Below are 26953 nucleotides of genomic sequence, written 5' to 3' on the forward strand. Positions count from 1 at the left end.
ATGATAAAACATCTAGGTTAAAGACGAAAAGTTTCTCCGCATTGAGGGACACTCAGAGAGGTTCACTGAGTTACAAGGAGAAGAGAAGATGGAGCAGGTAGTTAGAGGTAACTGGAATGAGATGTGGTGAGATCAAAAGAGGAGAGAGCAAGCTAGCCAGTAGTCACTTCCTTATGTGCGCTCTATAGTCTGGACCGCTCAGAGGTATTTACGGAGTTATACGGGGAAGAGGAGAGGGAGGAAGTAGACAGAGGTGACCAGGAGGATAAGAGAGAGGAATGAGAAGGAGAGAGACAAATCCTGCCAGTAACCAGTTCCTTAGGTGTTCTCCACCGTCTGGAACACACAGAGATTCACAGAGTTGGATAGAGAAGAGATGGGGGAGAAAAGAGACAGAGGCCACCTGGTGGAGAAAAAGGAGAGTCCAAAGGAGAAGAGAGTGGTCAAGCCTGTAATCTCGCTCTCAGGTAAACTTGGGTAGTGAAGTTTGGGTTTTTAAATGTACGAAATTGACAACAAAAACCCTAAGAGCAAAGATTAAAAATCTAGAGTAGAGGTTGGACTGTTTTTGAAGACAATGGTCTGCTTTTCCGGTTGCCTGATGTCCTCTGCCAGCCTACAGAAGTTGTTTTGTGGAGTTTGCTCGGCGTTGAAATGTTCTTTTGAGGAATTTGTGAGGGAGAAAGTGGTCTTCCCGTCCTATTCCTCCGCCATCTTTATCTACTTTTCCTCGCATGTATTATTTTGAATTAGAGTTTTTGTTTTTTTCAGATATCTACCCAGAAGGAGGATTGCTGGATCATATGGTAGCTTTATTTTTTGTATTTTAAGGAACCTCTATATTTTCTATAGTGGCTGCACACTTTTGCTCAAAATTTAGAAAGAGAAAATCCATTTTTTTTCAGATTTGTTAAAAATTAATATAGCATACAGTAAAACTGACTTTTTTGGCTGTTTATTTCGGTGAATTTCAACACATGGGTAGATCTGTGTAACCACCACCATGATCAAGGTGGAAACAGTTACATTTCCCATAAACTCCCTTTTGTTATTTCTTTGTACTCGCCTCTCTTTCTACCTGTCACCCTTGGCCACCACTGATCTGTTTTCTATCACTTTTGGTTTTTTCTGAGAATATCATATGAATGCAATCATATGGTAGGAAAATTTTGAGACTGGCTTCTTTCGCTCTGCATAATGCTTCTGAGATTCATCCAAGTTGTGTGTATCAACAGTTTGGTCCTTTATATTTCTGAGTAATATTCCATTGTATGGATATACCACTGTTTATTTTTCTCCTCACTTACTAAAAGATGTTTGAATTGTTTCTATTTTTTGGTGTTTATGAGTAGAATTGCTATAAACACTTTTGTACTGGTTTTTGTGCAAATATAAGTATTTCTCTAGGGTAAATATGTAAAATTGGGATTGCTGAGTCATGTGGAAAATTTAACTTCATAAGAAACTGCTGAAAATGTTTTCCAGAGTATCTGCTTTATTTTTATATTTCTCCTAGCAATATGTATGATCCAGTTCCTTCACATCCTTATCAGCACTTGATATTGTCAGTTTTTTTTTATTTTAGCCGTTGTAATAGGTATATGATGGTATCTCATCACAGGTATAATTTGAATTTCCTTTAATGACTAATAATGTTGAACATCTTTTCATTTGCCTTTTGCCATCCATATCTCCTCTCTGGTTAAGTATATATTCAAGTCTTTTTCCCCACTTAAAAAACTGAGTTGTTTTCTTACTTTTGAGAATCCTTCATAGATTCTGGATACAAGTTCTTTGTCAGATATGTGATTTGTGAGTATTTTCTCCGAGTTTGTAGATTATTTTTTCATTCTCTTAACAGTGTCTTTCACAGAGCAAAAGTTTTAAAATACAATGAATTCTCAGGCTTGGTCTTGAATCCTTATGTGGAAACTGGTTAATACTCAATTTCCCAATCTCCCTCTCATCTCATCCCTATATATTTGATCTCTATATCCAATGCCTAGTACTTTGCTCTCACATCACTTGCTCAAAAGTTAATTCAAAGAGTTTATTACATATTATGAATAAATACTTGAGTTTCTTTGAAGATAGATTCAGCATTTGGCATGTTCATTATGCACTTTTATCCATACACATTTCTGAGTCATTCTACCTGGAAGGTAGACACGTGGTCTTTTTCACCTTGTTCTGAGCCACACCTAGTGTATCAGAAGACCAGGGTATCATCACTGGAAGGAGTTTAGAGACCTGACTGTAAACATGTGGTCTGTGGATCAGCAGCGTCAGCATTACCTGGGAGCCTGTAAGAAATTCTGACTTTCAGGCCCTACCTCGGGCCTACCAGCTAGAATCTATATTTTAATGAGATCCCCAGGTGTACATTAGCATTTTAAAGCACAGCTGTACAGCTCATCTGGTTCTCACTCATTTTCCAAACAAGAAACTGAGGACCAGAGAGACCAAGGATGGCTCCAAGGCCAGCAACAGCTGGTGCTAGAGCCAGGATGAGAACCTGGCCCTTTGAGTCCAAAGCTAGCGTGTTCTGTACTGTGCCACCTGCCTCTGTCATTTTGGATGATGACGACAGTCTAAGCTTCTCCCATCTCATCCTCAGCCGTGCATGGAACATCAGCATTTGTCTTGATGTGATCTTTCTCCCAAAAGACTCCCTTCATTTCTTATTCCCAATATCCCCTAGGGATATCCAACTTTCAAATTGCAGACTTTCAAATTTTCCTAATGAAATGAACTAAACACTCTTTGGGGGAATAAAGTGATTTTTTCCCCTTGCATTTGTTTACTTCTTTGTAAGCTCCTGAGATGGCTAACATGGTAGTTGTTAATCACACCATCTGTTCAAACAGCACTTTGAAATCATTTGATTCATACTTTTCTTTTTAAGGAAATTTTTTTTTTCAGAACAATATGTTTGTGTCTGTGTTACTCCCATCATTTGGCAATGCAGTATGAGCTATTTAAACTTTCCTATTTATTGTAAATGGCTTTTCAATCAGCAAATATTTTTAAAATGTGCATACACCACAAAAAAGCTGTGTCTACTGACTTTTCAAACATTGGAAACAGTAGAAAAATCTGTTCCAGTCTATCTGCTGTCAAATTTTTAACCATCTGATTATATTTAAATCAAGTGTTTAGGAGGATGATTTATCTAACTGACCCTGAGAAATTTTCCCAACTGGCCCTGAAGATGGCAGTGCTGTGCAATTTAGTACAACCCTTCACTCCCCCACCCCTCAAAAGGAATTTCTGGAATGACACAAACTAGGGGAGGATTCACTAAATCTGAACCTTCTAACACTCAGTGTAAACCTCTTCTGAACTCTGGGACAATTTGATTTATCTTTCGGTCCTTTTGTTTTTGTTTAAAGCTGTACCCCATGCGTTTCCTGTTTCCAGCCGGGATCAGAAATGGAAATAGTTGAAAGGTTATTCCCATATCATGGGTAACCAGGAAGTGCCTATATAGTTTACTGAGAAGCTGGTTTTCACAAGACCACTTGGCTTTTTTTTTTTTCTTAATCCTAACAAAGGCTCAACCCAAGATAAGTGGGAGCTGAAAATACGGGGAGGTTTTGAATTCCTGCTGGGAGCTTGCTTCTCAACAACAGAACCCTCACGTCTGACAGTCTTTAAATTTCATTGGCAGGGTCTGCAAGATGGGTTTTGAGGGGACACATGCTCAAGGTCCAGGCAGTATAAATTTCTGGGTCCTATCATTGTTAAGGTGTGGGCATGAAAATAGAGAGGGATGAAGTACATTCAAATTTACTTTTGAGACTTTCGAAATTTGCTGACTGTTCAACTAGCCAGAAAACATTTGTTGAACGCTTGAAAGTGAAAGTGAAGTTGCTCAGTCGTGTCCGACTCTACGACCCCACGGACTGTAGCCTACCACGCTCCTCCGTCCATGGGATTCTCCAGGCAAGAGTACTTAATTATGTGAAAAAAGTGAAAGTGTTAGTCGCTCAGTCGTGTCTGACTCTTTGCGACCCCATAGACTGCGGCCCTTCAGGGTCTCTGTCCATAGAACTCTCTAGGCAAGAATACTAGAGTGGGTTGCCATTACCTTCTCCAGGGGATCTTCCTGACCCAGGGATCAAACCGTGGGTCTCCTGCATTGCAGGCAGATGGTCTACCATCTGAGCCACCAAAAGCATTATACTAAAGACCCGAGGAGCGGTGGCTGCGCAGGCGTAGGAGGGCCTGGAGGAGCTGTCCCATGTTGAAGGTCAGTAAGGGCGGCAGTAAGGAGATACCCCTCATCCAAGGTAAGGAGCAGCCACTGTGCTTTGCTGGAGCAGCCATGAAGAGATACCCCACGCCCAAGGTAAGAGAAACCCAAGTAAGATGGTAGGTGTTGCAAGAGGGCATCAGAAGGCAGACACACTGAAACCATACTCACAGAAAACTAGTCAATCTAATCACACTAGGACCACAGCCTTGTCTAACTCAAGGAAACCAAGCCATGCCAGCGGGGCAACCCAGGTTGGGCGGGTCATTGTAGAGAGGTCTGACAGAATGTGGTCCACTGGAGAAGGGAATGGCAAACCACTTCAGTATTCTTGCCTTGAGAACCCCACGAACAGTATGAAGAGGAAAAATGATAGGATACTGAAAGAGGAACTCCCCAGGTCAGTAGGTACCCAATATGCTACTGGAGATCAGTGGAGAAATAACTCCAGAAAGAATGAAGGGATGAAGCCAAAGCAAAAACAATACCCAGCTGTGGATGTGACTGCTGATAGAAGCAAGTCCGATGCTGTAAAGAGCAATATTGCATAGGAACCTGGAATGTCAGGTCCATGAATAAAGGCAAATTGGAAGTGGTCAAACAGGAGATGGTAAGGGTGAACATTGACATTCTAGGAATTAGCGAACTAAAATGGACTGGAATGGGTGAATTGAACTCAGATGACCATTATATCTACTACTGCGGGCAGGAATCCCTCAGAAGAAATGGAGTAGCCATCATGGTCAACAGAAGAGTCCGAAATGCAGTACTTGGATGCAATCTGAAAAACGACAGAATGATCTCTGTTCGTATCCAAGGCAAACCATTCAATATCACAGTTACCCAAGTCTATGCCCCAACCAGTAACGCTGAAGAAGCTGAAGTTGAATGGTTCTATGAAGACCTACAAGACCCTGTAGAAGTAACACCCAAAAAAGATGTCCTTTTCATTATAGGGGACTGGAATGCAAAAGTAGGAAGTCAAGAAACACCTAAGTAACAGGCAAATTTGGCCTTGGAATGCAGAATGAAGCAGGGCAAAGACTAATAGAGTTTTGCAAAGAAAATGTGCTGGTCATAGCAAACACCCTCTTCCAACAACACAAGAGAAGACTCTACACATGGACATCACCAGGTGGTCAACACTGAAATCAGATTGATTATATTCTCTGCAGCCAAAGATGGAGAAGCTCTGTACAGTCAACAAAACCAGACCAAAAACAATACCAGGAGCTGACTGTGGCTCAGATCATGAACTCCTTATTACCAAATTCAGACTTAAATTGAAGAAAGCAGGGAAAACCGCCAGACTATTCAGGTATGACCTAAATCAAATCCCTTATGATTATACAGTGGAAGTGAGAAATAGATTTAAGGGTCTAGATCTGATAGATAGAGTGCCTGATGAACTATGGAATGAGGTTCACGACATTGTACAGGAGACAGGGATCAAGACCATCCCCATGGAAAAGAAATGCAAAAAAGCAAAAAGGCTGTCAGAGGAGGCCTTATAAATAACTGTGAAAAGAAGAGAGGCAAAAAACAAAGGAGAAAAGGAAAGATCTAAGCATCTGAATGCAGAGTTCCAAAGAATAGCAAGAAGAAATAAGAAAGCCTTCTTCAGGGATCAATGCAAAGAAAAAGAGGAAAACAACAGAATGGGAAAGACTAGAGATCTATTTAAGGAAATTAGAGATACCAAGGGAACATTTCATGGAAAGATGGGCTCGATAAAGGACAGGAATGGTCTGGGCCTAACAGAAGCAGAAGATATTAAGAATAGGTGGCAAGAATACACAGAAGAACTGTACAAAAAAGATCTTCACAACCCAGATAATCATGATGGTGTGATCACTCATCTAGAGCCAGACATCCTGGAATATGAAGTCAAGTGGACCTTGGAAAGCATCGCTACGAACAAAGCTAGTGGAGGAGATGGAACTCCAGTTGAGCTGTTCCAAATCTTGAAAGATGATGCTGTGAAAGTGCTGGACTCAATAGGCCAGCAGATTTGGAAAACTCAGCAGTGGCCACAGGACTGGAAAAGGTCAGTTTTCGTTCCAATTCCAAAGAAAGGCAATGCTAAAGAATGCTCAAACTACCACACAATTGCACTCATCTCAGATGCTAGTAAAGTAATGCTCAAAATTCTCCAAGCCAGGCTTCAGCAATACGTGAACCGTGAACTTCCTGATATTCAAGCTGGTTTTAGAAAAGGCAGAGGAACCAGAGATCAAATTACCAACATCCACTGGATCATTGAAAAAGCAAGAGAGTTCCAGAAAAACATCTATTTCTGCTTTATTGACTATGCCAAAGCCTTTGACTGTGTGGATCACAATACACTGTGGAAAATTCTGAAACAGATGGGAATACCAGACCACCTGACCTGCCTCTTGAGAAATCTGTATGCAGGTCAGGAAGCAACAGTTAGAACTGGACATGGAACAATCAACTGGTTCCAAATAGGAAAAGGAGTATGTCAAGGCTGTATATTGTCACACTGCTAATTTAACTTCTATGCAGAGTACATCATGAGAAACGCTGGACTGGAAGAAACACAAGCTGGAATCAAGATTGCTGGGAGAAATATCAATAACCTCAGCTATGCAGATGACACCACCCTTATGGCAGAAAGTGAAGAGGAACTAAAAAGCCTCTTGATGAAAGTGAAAGTGGAGAGTGAAAAAGTTGGCCTAAAGCTCAACATTCAAAAAACGAAGATCATGGCATCTGGTCCCATCACTTCATGGGACATAGATGGGGAAACAGTGGAAACAGTGTCAGACTTTATTTTTCTGGGCTCCAAACTCACTGCAGATGGTGACTGCAGCCATGAAATTAAAAGACGCTTACTCCTTGGAAGAAAAGTTATCACCAACCTAGATAGTATATGCAAAAGCAGAGACGTTACTTTGCTGACTAAGGCCTGTCTAGTCAAGCTATGGTTTTTCCTGTGGCCATGTATGGATGTGAGAGTTGGACTGTGAAGAAGGCTGAGCACCGAAGAATTGATGGTTTTGAACTGTGGTGTTGGAGAAGACTCTTGAGAGTCCCTTGGACTGCAAGGAGATCCAACCAGTCCATTCTGAAGGAGATCAGCCCCGGGATTTCTTTGGAAGGAATGATGCTAAAGCTGAAACTCCAGTACTTTGGGCACCTTATGCAAAGAGTTGACTCATTGGAAAAGACTCTGATGCTGGGAGGGATTGGGGGCAGGAGAAGAAGGGGACGACAGAGGATGAGATGGCTGGATGGCATCACGGACTTGATGGTCGTGAGTCTGAGTGAACTCCGGGAGTTGGTGATGGACAGGGAGGCCTGGCGTGCTGCGATTCATGGGGTCGCAAAGAGTCGGACACGACTGAGCGACTGAACTGAACTGAACTAGCATCTAGAGAAGGAAATGGCAACCCACTCCAGTGTTCTTGCCTGGAGAATCCCATGGACAGAGGAGCCTGGTGGGCTACAGTCCATGGGGTCTCAAAGAGTTGGACACGACTGAGCAACTTCACCTAACACTTAAGTACTATTAAAAAGAGCGGTGGTGTGTTTGCTCAGTCATATCCGACTCTTTGCTACCCTATGGACTGTAGCCCACCAGACTCCTCTGTCCATGGAATTTTCCAGGCAAGAAAATTGGAATGGATTGCTATTTCCTTCTCCGGGGGATCTTCCCTCACCTAGGGATCAAACTGGTGTCTCCCATGTCTCCTGCATTAGCAGGCAGATTCTTTACCACTCAGCTACCTGAAAAGCATTATAAAGAATAGCCAGCAATATTTATGAGCCGTGAGCCAGTCCCTTGCCAGATGCTTTAGCAGCTTTTCATTTAGTCTTCACCAGAATTGTATGAGGCAGGTACTATATCCTTTTTTTTTTTCACATAAGGAGATTGAGGGACAGAGATGTAAGGAAATGTGGCTCAGTTGATGCAACTTGTAAGCATAATTGCTAAAATTCAAGGTCAAGTTTCTTAACCCCAGAACCTGTGCTATCAGTTGTTACTGTGTATTGTGATTCATAGCTGATGGCATAGCATAGATATCTGGCTTTCAAGTTAGAATCAGACATATTTGGTACCCATTTAAGAATATCAGAGAAAGGGAGACTTAGATCCCTGTAGTATATTCCTTCTGCTAAACTCAACATAGTTGTTAAGAAACCAGGCCCTCAGGGAACATGTATGTCATTTGGATGGAGGGAGTACCCTGTGGAAATCCTTCCCTAAGGTTAGACATCACACCTAAATGACCCAAGATGTCTTTTCCTGGTGTGATCTAGTCAAAGAACCTCCAGGGCAAAGAATTGTTAGTGAAACTAGGGAGACCAAGGGCACTCAGTAGGAACTGTAGCTTTAGATACCCAGGGATAAAACACACTATCGTTTCAAACTATTTTTTCCCCAGTATTCTTTTACCATCAGGCAAGCCCTCAGAGGACATCTCAGGCTGGTTCTCTTTAACCTCCTCCCAGTTCAAATGTGAGGACCTACCTTCTCTTTTGTTTTTGTCATTAAAATCTAGATGCATAGCATCCCCTTTCCCTTCTCTGTGTTATGCATGTCTTACAAGGCTGCCTAGGACAGGCATTCTCAAAGTGTCAGCCCAAAACTTGCAGCATTAGCATGCCTACCTTGAGAGCTTGTCAGAAATGTACATTTTCAGGCCCTGCCCCAGACCTAATGCATCAGAAACTCTGGGTGAAACCTGACCATTTGTGTAAAACAAGACTTCCAAGTGACTCTGATGCACTTGAATGTTCAAAAACCACTAGACTATGTAGACATTTACATGAAATTTGGAAAAAAAGAGATGGAGTTCAAGAGAGTCAATGGCCAAACTGCTGAATGCTGTGGAAGAGAAGCCTCACTAGTTGCCAGGACTCACTAGGGACAGGGAGCACAGTCCTTAGGCTGGGGTGGCTGTTGAACTTGGTCAACTCTTGTTCTTCAGGTATCATTGGGTCCAAAGCCTTCTTCCAGGACATTTTTCTCACATCACTTCCTTCTCATCTGTTATCCCACCCTTTCTCCAAACTTGGGGAATTCTTTCTTAGCTTTGAGAGAGGATAGAGAGATGGGAGGTAAAGGTATGGATGAGGACAACTTCCCAAGAGTCATCTTATTTTCTTCCAAATTTTTCATCTAGGATTTTGAAAGTCAAAAAAGAGAAAAAGGCTCCTTTTTTTTTTTTCTTTCTACTTTTCTGCAGTCGTATTCCCTTTCTCAAGCAATGAGCTTAGAACAGCTGGGATGGAAGACAAAGAGAGGTCTAAGTAGGAAGAGAAATATGTTGGTAGGTGTCTCAAAATTACAGCCAGCAACACAGTGGAATGCAAACTTCTAGGTTATTCATATTTATTTTTAAAATGCCTGGAGCAGAGATCTCATCACATAGCAATGAGAAATACCTCTGGATTGCCGAAAGTTATTTGAGAAGTTCCACCTACGTCCTCAGTAGGACAATGCCTCATCCAGCAAGGATCAAGTGTAACTTAAATTTCTTCTTAGATGTTTATTTTTATGAGTAAAACTCAGCTCTACTTGGGCATTCTTCCGAAGACTTAGAGTATAAACTTCCTGGAGAACATGCCTTAGTTTACCAGACCCTTGCCAGGAAGGCCTTACCTCTCTTTCCATCTCTCCTCTCTCTATTCCTCCTAAAGGGTCTTAAGTCTAAACTATTAATACTTTCAAATATTCACTGAGCAGTCCAGCCAATATGGATCCCTCCCTTTCTTCCAACCCCAGTACTTACACATTTAATAATTTGTCCACTTTCAGTTTAGAAATCTTTCACAATAAGTCAGATTGCTTCATGTGTAGACATTTTTTATCTCCTCTAAAACATCAAAATCTTAGAGGAAATGGGAACCATTTTAGTTTGTGAAGAAATTGCTTCCTCTATATTGCATTCTTAGGAAGTAAATGTTAGGTTCTTATTTTATATTAATATGTTGTTATTTTATGGGAAAGGCATATATTTGGGACAGGTCACATCCATATCTGGGATCCAACTGCAGCTGAAAAATAAGGTTAGCCTAATACCTGTCACTTGGGGAAGGAACCTATATGTTAGATCAGCACTGATGATATAGGAGAGAGGAGTGCAGTATTGCTTTGGTCTTGACTTTGAAGGAGGGGTTGGAATGTGTGTGTGTTGTGAACATGAAGTGTGTTAAAGATAGTACCTGCCACATAGAGGTCTCTTCTTCAGGTTGTTTCCGAAAGATGCTCAGAGATGCCCTAGGGATCCACAGAAGAGCCTCCTGGATCTCCTTGGGAGTGTAGATCAGTAGTGAGTAAGAGCCTGGAGGAGTGTTTCTCCCCTGCATTTTACAGAGCAGTGCTGGGGTTTTCTGTTTTGTCTGTTAGGACTTTGGGTAAGATTCTGTTTGAAGTACAGGTTTTCCTGCTGAAAAAAAATGTTAGGGGCGATAACCAATTTCCCTTGCAGCTAGATTATCTTGAATATTGCATTCTCAGTTTTTCTTTCATTTGTTAATTCTTGGAATTTTGGAAACGTTTGTTGAAAGTCTTTCAGCTGGGTATGGGAATAGTTCTTGCTCACAATGAGACCACTCACAGAGACGACCATGAAAGTGATGTAGAAAAGCAGAGGACAAGGCTCCCACAGTGAACGTAAAACCTGGGCGGGAGCCAGAAACAAGGTCACAAACCTCCTCTCCACCCTTCTCTGCGCCCTCATTTCTTATTCCAGTGCTATGGAGTTTATTATGAAGATGCTTTGTTTACTTTTAAAAGTATATTCTCTTCTCCAAATATCTAGTACAGTACTGGGCACTCAATAGGTGCTCAATAAATATTCCTTGAATTGAATTAAATGAAGAAACCCAGTGTTGTTAAAGGCTTCCCAGGTAGCGCTAGGGGTAAAGAACCTACCTGCCAATTCAGGAGACATAAGAGACTCAGGTTCAATCCCTGGGTCAGGAAGATCCCTGGGAGGAGAGAATGGCAATCCATGCCAGAATTCCATGGACAGAGGAGTCTGGTGGGCTACAGTCCAAGGGGTCTCAAAGAGTTGGACATGACTGACGTGAGTTAGCATGCTTGCAAGCATGGTGTTGTTAAAGAAAAGAGAAGCTGAAAGTCAAGAGGAGAATACAAAAAAAAAAAAAAGAAGAAGAAAGATCACTGAAGATGAACTTGTCTCTCTTTACAGATGGTTTCAAGGAAAATACCAAGGTCAGAAATGAAAACCTACCTTCCATTCCAGCTGGATATGGCATTTGGCTTATCTTATTAAGGGTGATATTTTCAAGGATCACGACACAAAACTGACAAAACGATGCCAAACTGGGTCCCAAGATTTTTATTTTTGGCATATTTGCAGGGAGTCAATGGGTGTATGAGATTTCATTTCAGATTCTGCCTCTCAAGCTGCTTCAGAAAACAGCCTTTAGGCTGTAATTTTATTATATTTTTTTAATGCTTTAGGAAAATCTCTTCTGGCTTTGCTCAGTAAAGAAATAAAAAATGGAAAGGCATTCTGCAGCAGTAGCAGTGGCGGTGGTGGCAGCCACCACTGCCCCAGCTGCCGCCATGCTTCATAAAACTATCCCAAATGGGATGAGCACATTTAGCAGAATGATCAATCCGCTGCTGCCATATCACTTCTATTTTTAATCTTGGCAGAGTTACAGATTTCAAGGGTTTTTGGAGACAGAGGAAGTCTGCCGCACAAAGTGATTTTAGCTCTCATCTTTTCAGAGTTTAAATTCACGGGAGTGGAATATTCCAGGCTCTAAAGGAATTGATGTTTCTGAAATCCCACCTAGCTTTCTGCTTCTGCTCGCAGATGATGACTTTTAATCCAGGCAAGGAAAAGGCTTGAAAGGGCCTTTTTTTCTAAGATGCCTTTTTATGTTTTAAGGCATTTATAAGGTAGACATATATTTCATGTATTTTAAAAAAATATTTATTCACAGATAATAACCTTAAATCACCTAAGGGTTTATCTCACACATCTCTCTCTGCCTTGCCTCAAATTATTCATTTCCAATACTGGCCTCTCTGTTAATTAAATGGTATGTCTATGGGGGCAATTCCACTTGAATGATAATTAATGTGTTTTTTCCCAATCCAGCTGCCCATGAACTCTTGGTAGATAAATTGTTTTGTAGCACATATTTGTGGCTGGGCTTGGATAATGATTTTCTGCACAACTGGAAAAAAAAAGTAAACATTATCCAAAGCACAAGATCTCTTCTTTTTTACAGCTGGGGAATGTGGATGGAGGAAGAGTACTGATTCTGTAATGAAGACACCTAAGTACCATCGTGGAAACTAGATTGACCTTCTGGTTAATTTTCATAATTATTTGATATTCCTACCCACTGGTGGTTTATAAGACATATGGTTTCTGAGCTATATATAAATTAAGAATGGGTTATTTATTTTGGGTTCCAAAGATACGTTAAAATGTGACAAACTTGCTTTTTAACACACACAGTCTTCTTTTTCACTTTAATATGCTAATACTTTTTGTGAGAGGCAGAATATGTCATTATGGTTAAAAGCTTAGACTCTGAAATGTGTGCTGCATTCAAATCCTGGTTTCATCACTTGGTAACTATAAAAACTTGACAGTTTTTCACCTCTTTATCCCTTACATTTCTCATCTATGAAGTGAAAATCATGACAATTAACATCTTCCTTGTAGGGTTATTGTGAGGATTTAATAGCATTTTTATGTAAAACAAAATATTAATATTTTGGCACCTGGCATACACTAATCATTACAGTAACTATTAACTTGGATTTTTAAAAGAGAATATTTTAGCATTAAAGCAGGTTTCCTGAAAAAATGGCAAAAACTAGTATCTAGTTTTATACCACATTATCGATTAATTGATAGAAATTCTCTGAAAGTGCAATTTTGGCTCCAGAATACTAAAACTTCATCAGATGGATAGTGGGCCTGAAAATTATAGTTTTAATGAACATGAACCTCATAGAGAGGAGGTATATATGTAAATAGCAAGACAGGGGAAAATTGCCCACCAAGATATGTGAGTGTCTAAAAATGAGCTTTAAGCTCGCAGCAGCTTGGGATGAAACTCCCATCTGAGTACCTTGCTTGCTGTGCTGGGCGTAGTCACTTAGTTGTGTCCAATTCTTTGAGACAACATCGACTGTATTCTGCAGCCTCCTCTGTCTATGAGGATTCTCCAGGCAAGAATACTGGAGTGGTTGCCATGCCCTCTTTTGGGGGATCTTCCCAATTCAGGGTTCAAACCCAGGTCTCCTGCATTAAAAATGGATTCTTTACCATCTGAGCCACCAGGGAAGCCCACCTTGCTTACATGAATCCTATTATTTAATTTACTCAGTTCAGACTTGGCCTCCCCTTAACCCTGAGCAAATGTGTTACCAAAAAATCATGTAGTTAGGAAAAAAGAAAATTTAAAAATCTTTGGCCTTACGATGTCTTCTCTTGATTCAGAGCAAAATTCAGGAAAATGACATATCAAAACTCAGTTACCCAATGTTCATTGCACTACTTACAACAGTCAGGACACGGAAGCAGCCTAGATGGATAAAGAAGATGTGGTGCATTTACACAATGGACTATGACTCAGCCATAGAACGGAGTGAAAGTGAGTCAGTTGCAGTGGTGTGGAAGAACTAGAATCCGTCATACAGACTGAATTTAGTCAGAAAGAGAAAGTATCATATGTTAACACACACATATATGGAAGCTAGAAAAGTAGTACTGATGAACCTATTTGCAGGGAAGGAATGGAGATGAAGATGTAGAGAATGAGCTTGTAGACACAGCAGGGGAAGGAGAGGGTAGGTCAAATTGAGAAAGTAGCTTTGACATATACACACTAACACGTGGATAAGATGGACAGAGAAGATGGTTGGATGGCATCACTGACTTGATGGACGTGAGTTTGAACAAGCTCTGGGAGCTGGTGATGGACAAGGAGGCCTGGTGTGCTGCACTTCATGGGGTTGTGGAGTCAGATATGACTGAGCGACTCAACTGAATGGAACTGAAACTAAGAGTGGATAGCTTGTGGGAAGCTGCTATATAACACAAGGAGCACAGCCTGACACTCTGTGATGACCGAGAGGGGTGGAATAGGAGGAAAGAGGGGGGCTCAAGAGGGAGAGGACATATATACATACATACATATATATATATATAATTAAGGCTGGTTCACATTGTTATATGGCAGAAACCAACACAACATTGTAAAGTAATTACCCTCCAATTAAAAAAAAAAATCAACTTTGTTACTTCACTATCTGATGCCAATTATGTTTAGAAAATTTTAATCTGGCTTGGTTCTTGATAATGAGATCTGAGTCAGGATGTTTCCAAACCAAACTGTTAGCATAGTTACATAATAAATATCTAGAAAGGAAGTCAACTCATCATATTTAGGGAGACCTTTCTGATTTAGAGAAGCAGGTCAACTAGAATTTCTTTTGGAAAAAATTGTCTGCTCTGCTTTAGAAAGGCTATCAGAGGGTTACTTTTTTAATGCTCCCAAATTTGCCTGAATTATGAGCCTAAGGTGACCTAGTTAATGTATATAAATACTTCTGGTACTTCTGTTGGGCACTGTGTTAAGCGCTTTATATGTGCTTAACATATATGTGCTTTGTGTGACCCTCTTTGCAAATTTAATATTTTCCTATTTCAAAACAGGAAGCTGAAATTCAGATGCACAACTGGTAAATGGGATTCAAACCCAGGAAGTCCAACTTTGGTCTGTGTGCTCTTGGTTTTAACCACTGTATTCTCTTCTGTGATCTCACATGAAGTGTCAAAAATGTAAAAGTTGATAAGTAACTATATAACTTCAATATATACATTCTAAGATCTAAAAAATTCTACTGTGAGATTTCCATAGATATTAGCAAAAATGCTGACAAACTGTCAGAAAGCAAATATTGTAATACTGGAAAATAATAGTCTCCTCCCCCAATTACTGAGATCAGTTTTTTTTTCTATTGAAGAAGTGAACAAATCTTGCAGATAAAACTAGTCCTAAAGGGAGGCATTTCATTAATATTAAGGTTTCAACAGTAGCATGTGGAGAAATATCACAGTAAAACCATTGCTGATGCTGGGCACTGCACTGACCTGATATTTCAAACAGTGAGCTTCACAATCTGCCTAATAATTAAAGCAATTTATCTTCAGGCAGATCTAGGCCATTTCGTTATTTTAACATGAAACTCTTGGGGAATAGAGATGAATGTAGTGACTCTCTGTTGTGTAAACACTAATACCAAAAGTAAGTTAAAAAAAAAAAAGTAAGTAGGTCTCTCTTTGAGATGCCATCAACTACTTGATCATCAGAACTTTGGTTGCTAAAGTGATGCCATACCTCCCTCTACATGGCAGCAAGGTAATTGAACCTTTGCCACCACCTTGCAGAACCTAGAATGTAGACAAAATGATGATGCTTATACAAATCATTACCTTGTCTGAAAAATCAAGAAACAAATATGATACAATAGGGTCTGTGAAGGAGGAATTCTGAAATTATATGGTATGCTATTTGAGTACAGATTTGCCCTGTCCAATTCAATAGACACGAGCTTGTGGTTACTGAGCAATTGAAAGATGTCACTTGAAATTGAGATGTGTTGCAATTACAAATATAAACCAGATTTAAAGACTTAGTGTAGAAAAAAGAAGTTAAAATAGTTCAATAATTTTTAAATATGTATTAAAATAATATTTTTTATGGTAGATGTTACATTTTATTTTTTATTTTATTATTATTATTTTTTTAATTTTTATTTTTACTTTATTTTACTTTACAATACTGTATTGGTTTTGCCGTACATTGACATGAATCTACCACGGGTGTACATGAGTTCCCAAACATGAACCCCCCTCCCATCTCCCACCCCATATCATCTCTCTGGATCATCCCCGTGCACCAGCCCCAAGCATCCTGTATCCTGCATCGAACATAGACTGGCGATTCGTTTCTTACATGATAGTATACATGTTTCAATGCCATTCTCCCCAATCATCCCACCCTCTCCCTCTCCCTCTCCCTCTGAGTCCAAAAGTCCGCTATACACATCTGTGTCTCTTTTCCTGTCTCGCATACAGGGTCATCATTGCCATCTTCCTAAATTCCGTATATATGTGTTAGTATACTGTATTGGTGTTTTTCTTTCTGGCTTACTTCACTCTGTATAATCGGCTCCAAATCAAGACCACAATGAGGTACCACTTCACACCAGTCAGAATGTCTGCGATCCAAAAATCTGCAAGCAATAAATGCTGGAGAGGGTGTGGAGAAAAGGGAACCCTCCTACACTGTTGGTGGGAATGCAAACTAGTACAGCCACTATGGAGAACAGTGTGGAGAGTCTTTAAAAAATTGCAAATAGAACTACCTTATGACCCAGCAATCCCACTGCTGGGCTTACACACTGAGGAAACCAGAATAGAGACACATGTACCCCAATGTTCATCGCAGCACTGTTTATAATAGCCAGGACATGGAAACAACCTAGATGTCCATCAGCAGATGAATGGATAAGAAAGCTATGGTACATGTACACAATGGAGTATTACTCAGCCATTAAAAAGAATACATTTGAATCAGTTCTAATGAGATGGATGAAACTGGAGCCGATTATACAGAGTGAAGTAAGCCAGAAAGAAAAACACCAATAAAATAATATTTTTGATACATTGCCTTAAATAAAATATGTTGTTAAAGTTAAATTCATCTGTCTCTCCTTACTTTTAGAACATGACTACCATAAAATTTAAATTGTATACGTGGCTCACCCTGTATTTCTGATGGGTAGTGCTGGTACGTAATCCACACCAGAGGTAACTGAAGAATGAAACAGCTTCAGCCTTTATCATGGACTCTCAGGGACTATTTAGGAGCCAGATGGAATATTTTAATGGCCTCACCATCTTTATTGGTTTTGTTTTCAATTTCATTAATTTCTGCTTTTATCTTTATTATATCTTTTCTGTCTTTATTCTTATGCTTTTAATCCCCTAATTGTCAATGGCATCTCTAGCTCATTTACTTTAAGTAAATTCACTTTAGGCTAAAGCATTGCTTTAGAAATACCCCCCAATTTTGGCACTTTTATTGTCATATAGTTTGAATTTATACAGTAGTATTCTCGTGTGGTTTCCTCTTTGACTACTAGGTTATTTTTTGTTACAGACATGGGGTATAGGTTCTTTGTTATTTCTTGAAATTTCCTTTTTGACCTGCTGTGTGGTCAGTTCTTTTGACAGTTCCATTTGTGCTTGAAAAGAATGTGTATTTTCTATTTTCTAATTACTATGTGTTGGTTTCTACATATAAATGAGTCTTTCAGGTTAACTCTTTGGGTTGTTCAAATATCCTGTATATCCTTAATACTTTTTTGGGGGGTCTGCCTGATGTGTCAGTTTCTGAGAGAGGTATATGAATATTTCCCCCTACGACTGTAGGGTTGTCAATTCCTCCTAAGACGCTTACTCCTTGGAAGAAAAGTTATTACCAACCTAGATAGCATGTTAAAAAGCAGAGACATTACTTTGCCGACTAAGGTCCATCTAGTCAAGGCTATGGTTTTTCCAGTGGTCATGTATGGATGTGAGAGTTGGACTGTGAAGAAGGCTGAGCGCCGAAGAATTGACGCTTTTGAACTGTGGTGTTGGAGAAGACTCTTGAGAGTTCCTTGGACTGCAAGGAGATCCAACAAGTCCATTCTGAAGGAGATCAGCCCTGGGATTTCTTTGGAAGGAATGATGCTAAAGCTGAAACTCCAGTACTTTGGCCACCTCATGCGAAGAGTTGACTCATTGGAAAAGACTCTGATTCTGGGAGGGATTGGGGGCAGTAGGAGAAGGGGACGACAGAGGATGAGATGGCTGGATGGCATCACTGACTTAATGGACATTAGTCTGAGTGAACTCCGGGAATTGGTGATGGACAGGGAGGCCTGGTGTGCTGGGATTCATGGGGTTGCAAAGAGTCAGACACGACTGAGCGACTGAACTGAACTGAACTTGGTTATATTCTGTGTTGTACAATATATCCTTGTAACTTACTTATTTTATTCATAGTAGTTTATACCTCTTAATCCCATACCCCTATCTTGCCGCTTCCCTCATCCTTCTCTCCATGGTAACCATTAGCTTCTTCTCTATATCTGTGAGTCTGTTTTGGTTTTGATACATTCATTCATTTGTTTTATTTTTTTAGGAGTCCACATTTCAGTGATATCATACAGTATTTCTTTTTCTCTGACTTATTTTACTAAACATGAAACCCTCCAAGTTCATCTATGTTGTCACAAATGGCAGCATTTCATTCTTTTTTACAGCTGCATAGTATTCCATCGTGCATACGTGGTGTGTGTTGATGGAAACTTATGTTGCCCCCATATCTTGGCTATTGTAAATAATGCTGCAATGAACATGTGGATATATATATCTTCTTGAATTAATGCTTTCATTTTCTTTGGATATGTATCCTGAGTGGAATTCTGGATCATATAGTAGTTCTATTTTTACTTTTTTGAGGAAATTTTATATTATTTTCATAGTGATTACACAAATTTACATACCTACCAACAGTGCACAGTATTCTCATTTCTCCACCTCCTTGCCAACATTTGTTATTTGTCTTTTTTTTTTTTGGTTTGGTGATAGCCCTTCTGATAGGTGTGAGGTGCTATCTCTATGTGATTTTGATTTGTATTTCCCTGATGATTAATGATCTTGAGCATCCTTTCATGTGTCTGTTGGTCATCTATAGGTCTTATTTTGAAAAACATTTATTTAGGTCTTCAGGCTGTTTGGTTTTTTTTTGATTGAATTGTAAGAGCCATTTATGTATTTTGGATGTTAACACTTTATTGGTCATATCACTTGCAAATCTTTTCTCTCATTCAGTAGGTTATCTTTTGTTTTGCTGACGGTTTCCCTTGTTGTTCAACAGCTTTTGAGTCCTTTGTTTTTTTAAAAAAATATTTACTTAGCCTGGGTCTTCGTTGCAGTTGTGGCATGCAGACTTTTAGTTGCAGCGTGCATGCAAGATCTAGTTCCCTGACCAGGGATGGGACCTACACACCCAACAATGAAAGTGCAGAGTTGTAACCACTGAACTGCCAGGGAATTCCCAACACTATTGATCTTCTGATCAATGTTTACTGGTAAGCATTTGTTCATCTATTTCTGTGTCATTACATTTTGTATATACTTCTTAAAATAAAATTGCTAGATGTTATTTTCTTTTTATAAAATCCATTATAAGATGATTTTAATCTTGGTGTGTCTATTGTGATTATTAATATATTAGTGCCTAATGCACTGTCTGATTTTACGTTTTGGTGCTTTTTCTCTTTTCTTAATTTTTTAAAAAAAATTTTTATTTTTACTTTATTTTACTTTACAATACTGTATTGGTTTTGCCATACATTGACACGAATCCACCACGGGTGTACATGCGTTCCCAAACATGAACTCCCTCCCACCTCCCTCCCCATAACATCTCTCTGGGTCATCACCGTGCACCAGCCCCAAGCATGCTGTATCCTGCATCAGACATAGACTGGCGATTCGATTCTTACGTGATAGTATACCTGTTACAATGCCATTCTCCCAAATCATCCCACCCTCTCCCTCTCCCTCTGAGTCCAAAAGTCCGTTATACACATCTGTGTCTTTTTTGCTGTCTTGCATACAGGGTCGTCATTGCCATCTTTCTAAATTCCGTATATATGTGTTAGTATACTGTATTGGTGTTTTTCTTTCTGGCTTACTTCACTCTGTATAATCGGCTCCAGTTTCATCCATCTCATCAGAACTGATTCAAATGTATTCTTTTTAATGGCTGAGTAATACTCCATTGTGTATATGTACCACAGCTTTCTTATCCATTCATCTGCTGATGGACATCTAGGTTGTTTCCATGTCCTGGCTATTATAAACAGTGCTGTGATGAACATTGGGGTACATGTGTCTCTTTCAATTCTGGTTTCCTCAGTGTGTAAGCCCAGCAGTGGGATTGCTGGGTCATAAGGTAGTTCTATTTGCAATTTTTTAAGGAATCTCCACACTGCTCTCCATAGTGGCTGTACTAGTTTGCATTCCCACCAACAGTGTAGGAGGGTTCCCTTTTCTCCACACCCTCTCCAGCATTTATTGCTTGCAGATTTTTGGATCGCAGACATTCTGACTGGTGTGAAGTGGTACCTCATTGTGGTCTTGATTTGCATTTCTCTGATAATGAATGATGTTGAGCATCTTTTCATGTGTTTGTTAGCCATCTGTACGTCTTCTTTGGAGAAATGTCTATTTAGTTCTTTGGCCCATTTTTTGATTGGGTCGTTTATTTTTCTGGAATTGAGCTGCATAAGTTGCTTGTATATTTTTGAGATTAGTTGTTTGTCAGTTGCTTCATTTGCTATTATTTTCTCCCATTCAGAAGGCTGTCTTTTCACCTTGCTTATATTTTCCTTTGTTGTGCAGAAGCTTTTAATTTTAATTAGATCCCATTTGTTAATTTTTGCTTTTATTTCCAGTATTCTGGGAGGTGGATCATAGAGGATCCTGCTGTGATTTATGTCAGACAGTGTTTTGCCTATATTTTCCTCTAGGAGTTTTATAGTTTCTGGTCTTACATTTAGATCTTTAATCCATTTTGAGTTTATTTTTGTGTGCGGTGTTAGAAAGTGATCTAGTTTCATTCTTTTACAAGTGGTTGACCAGTTTTCCCAGCACCACTTGTTAAAGAGATTGTCTTTACTCCATTGTATATTCTTGCCTCCTTTGTCAAAGATAAGGTGTCCATAGGTGTGTGGATTTATCTCTGGGCTTTCTATTTTGTTCCATTGATTAATTTTTTGAATTGACCAAATCTTCTTTATTCTTTTACTTCCTCTCAGCTCTTTTGGTAATTACACAGTTGACTTTTATTCTTTTTGGTAGTTTTTCCTAAGTTTCTAACATGTATGTCTGGCTTAATAAAATGTGTTGTTGTTGCTCATTCTCCCAGTCGTGTCTGACTCTTTGTGACCCCAAGGACTGCAGCACACCAGGTCTCCTTGTTCCTCACTATCTCCTGAAGTTTGCCTAAGTTCATCTCCATTGCATTGGTGAGGCCATCCAGCCATCTCATCCTCTGATGCCCTCTTCTTCTGCCCTTAAGCTTTCACAGCATCAGGGACTTTTCCAATGAGCTGGCTGTTTGCATCAGGTGATCAAAATACTGGAGCTTCAGCTTCAGCATCAGTTCTTCCAATGAGTATTTGAGGTTTTTCCCTTAAGATTGACTGGTTTGATCTCCTTGCTGTCCAAAGGACTCTCAGAATCTTCTCCAGCACCACACGTTGGAGACATCAATTCTTCAGTGCTCTATCTTCTTTACATTGCAGCTCTCAAAACTGTACATGGCCACTAAGAAGACCATAGCCTTGACTATTTAGACTTTTGTCGGCAGAGTAATGTCTCACCTTTTCAACACACTGTCTAGGTTTGACATAGTTTTCCTGCCAAGAAGCAGTCATCTTTTAATTTCATGGCTGCAGTCACCATTTGCGGTGATTTTAAAGCCCAAGAAGAGGAAATCTGTCACCACTTCCACCTTTTCTCCTTCTATTTGCCATGAAGTAATGGGGCCAGATGGCATGATCAGAACAAAATGTAAAGTTATCCAAATCCTCTATCTTCCTGTTGAACAATATATTCCAGGTTATCATCTAGCATTTTAGTTTTATCTTGCATTAAAGCAAGATAAACTAGTAAATGTTATCTTTGTTTTATATCTGAAGTTAATTCAGATTTACAAACATGCCTACCAGCTTCATTTCCTTATTATTATTTCATGAGCCCACTCTTTTCTTCTAGTTACTGTTATTCTTGCTGAATGTTATTTAGCCATTTTTTTTTAAAGTAAGCTTCTATGGATAGTAAACTCTTTCTTTATATCTATATTTATTTATCTTCACTTGACAGAGTTTAAGTGGTCAATAGTAACTTCCTTTTATTACTCTGAAAATATTACTTCGTTTTCTTCCAGCATTTTTGTCACCAGTGGACATCTTCTGTTAGTCTATGTTGGCTCTATACACTCATGGAATGACATTGTGAACCCTTGTGCTAGTGATGGTTCTATAGCCCCAGTTGCTAGTAAGTTCTATATCCATTAAGGGTATGGAACTTAATAGCTGCTTTGATTTAAGATCTGAATAGTTCTCTGACTTTGACTCCTCTTTTCACACTTTCACACCCCAAATTTGAAATTTGATTGTGTATGCAAATTTGTTTTATTGCTTAATTTTTCCACATGGGAGGATCCTTCTCTGTCACTTCAGTTTCTGCCATATTGACTTGACAATCTCAATGATGTCATTACTGCTACATTTCATAGTCTGTGGAGGTGCCAACCTGACAGGATGATCTTGGCTCTCTAATGTCTGCAAGTTAGAGCTGCTCTTTACAGCATCGGACCTTGCTTCTATCGCCAGTCTCATCCGCAGCTGGGTATTGTTTTTGCTTTGGCTCCATCCGTTCATTCTTTCTGGAGTTATTTCTCCATTGATCTCCAGTAGCATATTGGGCACCTACTGACCTGGGGAGTACATCTTTCAGTATCCTATCATTTTGCCTTTTCATACTGTTCATGGGGTTCTCAAGGCAAGAATACTGCAGTGGTTTCCCATTCCCTTCTCCAGTGGACCACATTCTGTCAGCTGTGGGTGTGACTGGTGATAGAGGCAATGTCCGATGCTGTAAAAAGCAATATTGCATAGGAACCTGGAATGTCAGGTTCATGAATAAAGGCAAATTGGAAGTGGTCAAACAGGAGATGGCAAGAGTGAACGTCGACATTCTAGGAATCAGCGAACTAAATTGGACTGGAATGGGTGAATTGAACTCAGATGACCATTATATCTACTACTGTGGGCAGGAATCCCTCAGAAGAAATGGAGTAGCCATCATGGTCAACAGAAGAGTCCGAAACGCAGTACTTGGATGCAATCTCAAAAACGACAGAATGATCTCTGTTCGTTTCCAAGGCAAACCATTCAATATCAGAGTTATCCCAGTCTATGCCCCAACCAGTAACACTGAAGAAGCTGAATGGTTCTATGAAGACCTACAAGACCGTTTAGAACTAACACCCAAAAAAGATGTCTTTTTCATTATAGGGAACTGGAATGCAAAAGTAGGGAGTCAAGAAACACCTGAAGTAACAGGCAAATTTGGAATACGGAATGAAGCAGGGCAAAGACTAATAGAGTTTTGCAAAGAAAATGTGCTGGTCATAGCAAACACCCTCTTCCAACAACACAAGAGAAGACTCTACACATGGACATCACCAGGTGGTCAACACTGAAATCAGATTGATTATATTCTCTGCAGCAAAAGATGGAGAAGCTCTATACAGTCAACAGAAACAAGACCAGGAGCTGACTGTGGCTCAGATCATGAACTGCTTATTGCCAAATTCAGACTGAAATTGAAGAAAGCAGGGAAAACCGCTAGACCATTCAGGTATGACCTAAATCAAATCCCTTATGATTATACAGTGGAAGTGAGAAATAGATTTAAGGGCCTAGATCTGATAGATAGAGTGCCTGATGAACTATGGAATGAGGTTCGCGACATTGTACAGGAGACAGGGATCAAGACCATCCCCATGGAAAAGAAATGCAAAAAAGTAAAATGGCTGTCTAGGGAAGCCTTACAAATAACTGTGAAAAGAAGAGAAGTGAAAAGCCAAGGAGAAAAGGAAAGATCTAAGCATCTGAATGCAGAGTTCCAAAGAATAGCAAGAAGAGATAAGAAAGCCTTCTTCAAGGATCAGTTGAAAGAAATAGAGGAAAAGAACAGAATGGGAAAGACTAGAGGTCTCTTCAAGAAAATTAGAGATACCAAGGGAACATTTCATGCAAAGATGGGCTCAATAAAGGGCAGAAATTGTATGGACCTAACAGAAGCAGAAGATATTAAGAAGAGGTGGCAAGAATACACAGAAGAACTGTACAGAAAAGATCTTCACAACCCAGATAATCATGATGGTGTGATCACTCATCTAGAGCCAGACATCCTGGAATGTGAAGTCAAGTGGACCTTAGGAAGCATCACTATGAACAAAGCTAGTGGAGGAGATGGAATTCCAGTTGAGCTATTTCAAATCCTGAAAGATGATGCGTGAAAGTGCTGCACTCAATATGCCAGCAAATTTGGAAAACTCAGCAGTGGCCACAGGATTGGAAAAGGTCAGTTTTCATTCCAATTCCAAAGAAAGGCAATGCCAAAGAATGCTCAAGCTACCGCACAATTGCACTCATCTCAGATGCTAGTAAAGTAATGCTCAAAATTCTCCAAGCCAGGCTTCAGCAATACATGAACCATGAACTTCCTGATGTTCAAGCTGGTTTTAGAAAAGGCAGAGGAACCAGAGATCAAATTGCCAAGATCCACTGGATCATGGAAAAAGCAAGAGAGTTCCAGAAAAACATCTATTTCTGCTTTATTGACTATGCCAAAGCCTTTGACTGTGTGGATCACAATAAACTGTGGAAAATTCTGAAAGAGATGGGAATACCAGACCACCTGACCTGCCTCTTGAGAAACCTATATGCAGGTCAGGAAGCAACAGTTAGAACTGGACATGGAACAAGAGACAGGTTCCAAATAGGAAAAGGAGTACATCAAGGCTGTCTATTGTCACCCTGCTGATTTAACTTCTATGCAGAGTACATCATGAGAAACGCTGGACTGGAAGAAACACAAGCTGGAATCAAGATTGCTGGGAGAAATATCAACAACCTCAGATATGCAGATAGACACCACCCTTATGGCAGAAAGTGAAAAGGAACTAAAAAGCCTCTTGATGAAAGCGAAAGAGGAGAGTGAAAATGTTGGCTTAAAGCTCAACATTCAGAAAACTAAGATCATGGCATCCAGTCCCATCACTTCATGGGAAATTGATGGGGAAACAGTGGAAACAGTGTCAGACTTAATTTTTTTGGGCTCCAAACTCACTGCAGATGGTGACTGCAACCATGAAATCAACAGATGCTTACTCCTTGGAAGAAAAGTTATGACCAACCTAGATAGCATATTCAAAAGCAGAGACATTACTTTTCCAACTAAGGTCCGTCTAGTCAAGGCTATGGTTTTTCCAGTAGTCATGTAAGGATGTGATAGTTGAACTGTGAAGAAGGCTGAGCACCGAAGAATTGATGCTTTTGAACTGTGGTGTTGGAGAAGACTCTTGAGAGTCCCTTGGACTGCAAGGAGATCCAACCAGTCCATTCTGAAGGAGGTCAACCCTGGGATTTCTTTGGAAGCACTGATGCTAAAGCTGAAACTCCCGTACTTTGGCCACCTCATGCAAAGAGTTGACTCATTGGAAAAGACTTTGAACCTGGGAGGGATTGGGGGCAGGAGAAGAAGGGGACGACAGAGGATGAGATGGCTGATGGCATTGCTGACTCCATGGACGTGAGTCTGAGTGAACTCCTGGTGTTGGTGATGGACAGGGAGGCCTGGCGTGCTGGGATTCATGGGGTTGTAAAGAGTCGGACACTACTGAGCGACTGAACTAAACTGAACTGAACTAGAGTCATGGAGAATTAATGTTAAAGATCTAAGACTTGGGGTGCATACACTTGCCAAAAACACTTGTGTTTAACCCATCCCCCTCCACAGCATTTTCTGCACTCAGACTCTTAATTCTGTATTACCTTTACCTTGGCAGTCTGCTCTCCTAACCAGAATATCATTTACATGCTCTGGTCCTGGCAGCCCTATCATAGGCTCTACACTGGGTTGCAGGGACACGCTGTTTGACTCAGTGCTGAGGAGAAAAGTGTATATATATTCCAGCTGCAGCCCTGTCTGTGCTGCCATGGGCTGCTTAAAGTTTATCAGATGAGTCTGGTTCTAGTCTGCCAAGCTTTCTCTATTCAAGGAACTTACATCTCTGAGAGCTCCTGTTGAAGCACCTAGCTCTAGTCCTGAAGAGGTGTCAGCAACCCCTTCATCTGGAGAAAGAGGGGATGATGAGAACTCACAGCTCAGGTTGTGTTAGAGAAAACCTCCATACAAAATTCCCTCTCTGTGGAGAAGGAAATGGCAGCCCACTCCAGTATTCTTGCCTGGAGAATCCCGGGGACGGAGGAGCCTGTTGGATGCCTATGGGGTCGCATAGAGTCGGACACGATTGACGCGACTTAGCAGCAGCAGCATGTTAATGTCTATAGCTGGGTTAAAATGATACTTTTAAAACTATTGTTACAAGAGTGAGACTGCCCCTGTCACTGATGGGGCCTATGACTAGTTAATAAATCAGGAGATGAAACAACAACAACAACAACAACAAAAATTCCCTCTCTGTACTCTGCCCTTTCATCATCTTCCTATAGTCCATTAATTGAAACTTTGCTCAGCACCTACTTTAAATTTTCACATGATTTCATTTCTTCATTCCCTCTCTCTTCTTTTTTTTTTTTAAATTTTTTGTTTATTTGGCTGCATTGGGTTTAAGTTGCAGCACACAGGCCCTTTGATCTTTCTTGAAGCATGCAGGATCTAATTCCCTGACCAGGGATTGAACCCGGCCCCCCAGCATTGGAAACACAGAGTCATAGCATCCAGGGAACACTGCATCATCAAGAGTGTCCCTCATTTCTTCATTCTCTTAATTCTCACTCTTTGT

This window comes from Capricornis sumatraensis, chromosome 3, assembly GCF_032405125.1.
Source record: "Capricornis sumatraensis isolate serow.1 chromosome 3, serow.2, whole genome shotgun sequence".
NCBI lineage: Eukaryota > Metazoa > Chordata > Mammalia > Artiodactyla > Bovidae > Capricornis > Capricornis sumatraensis.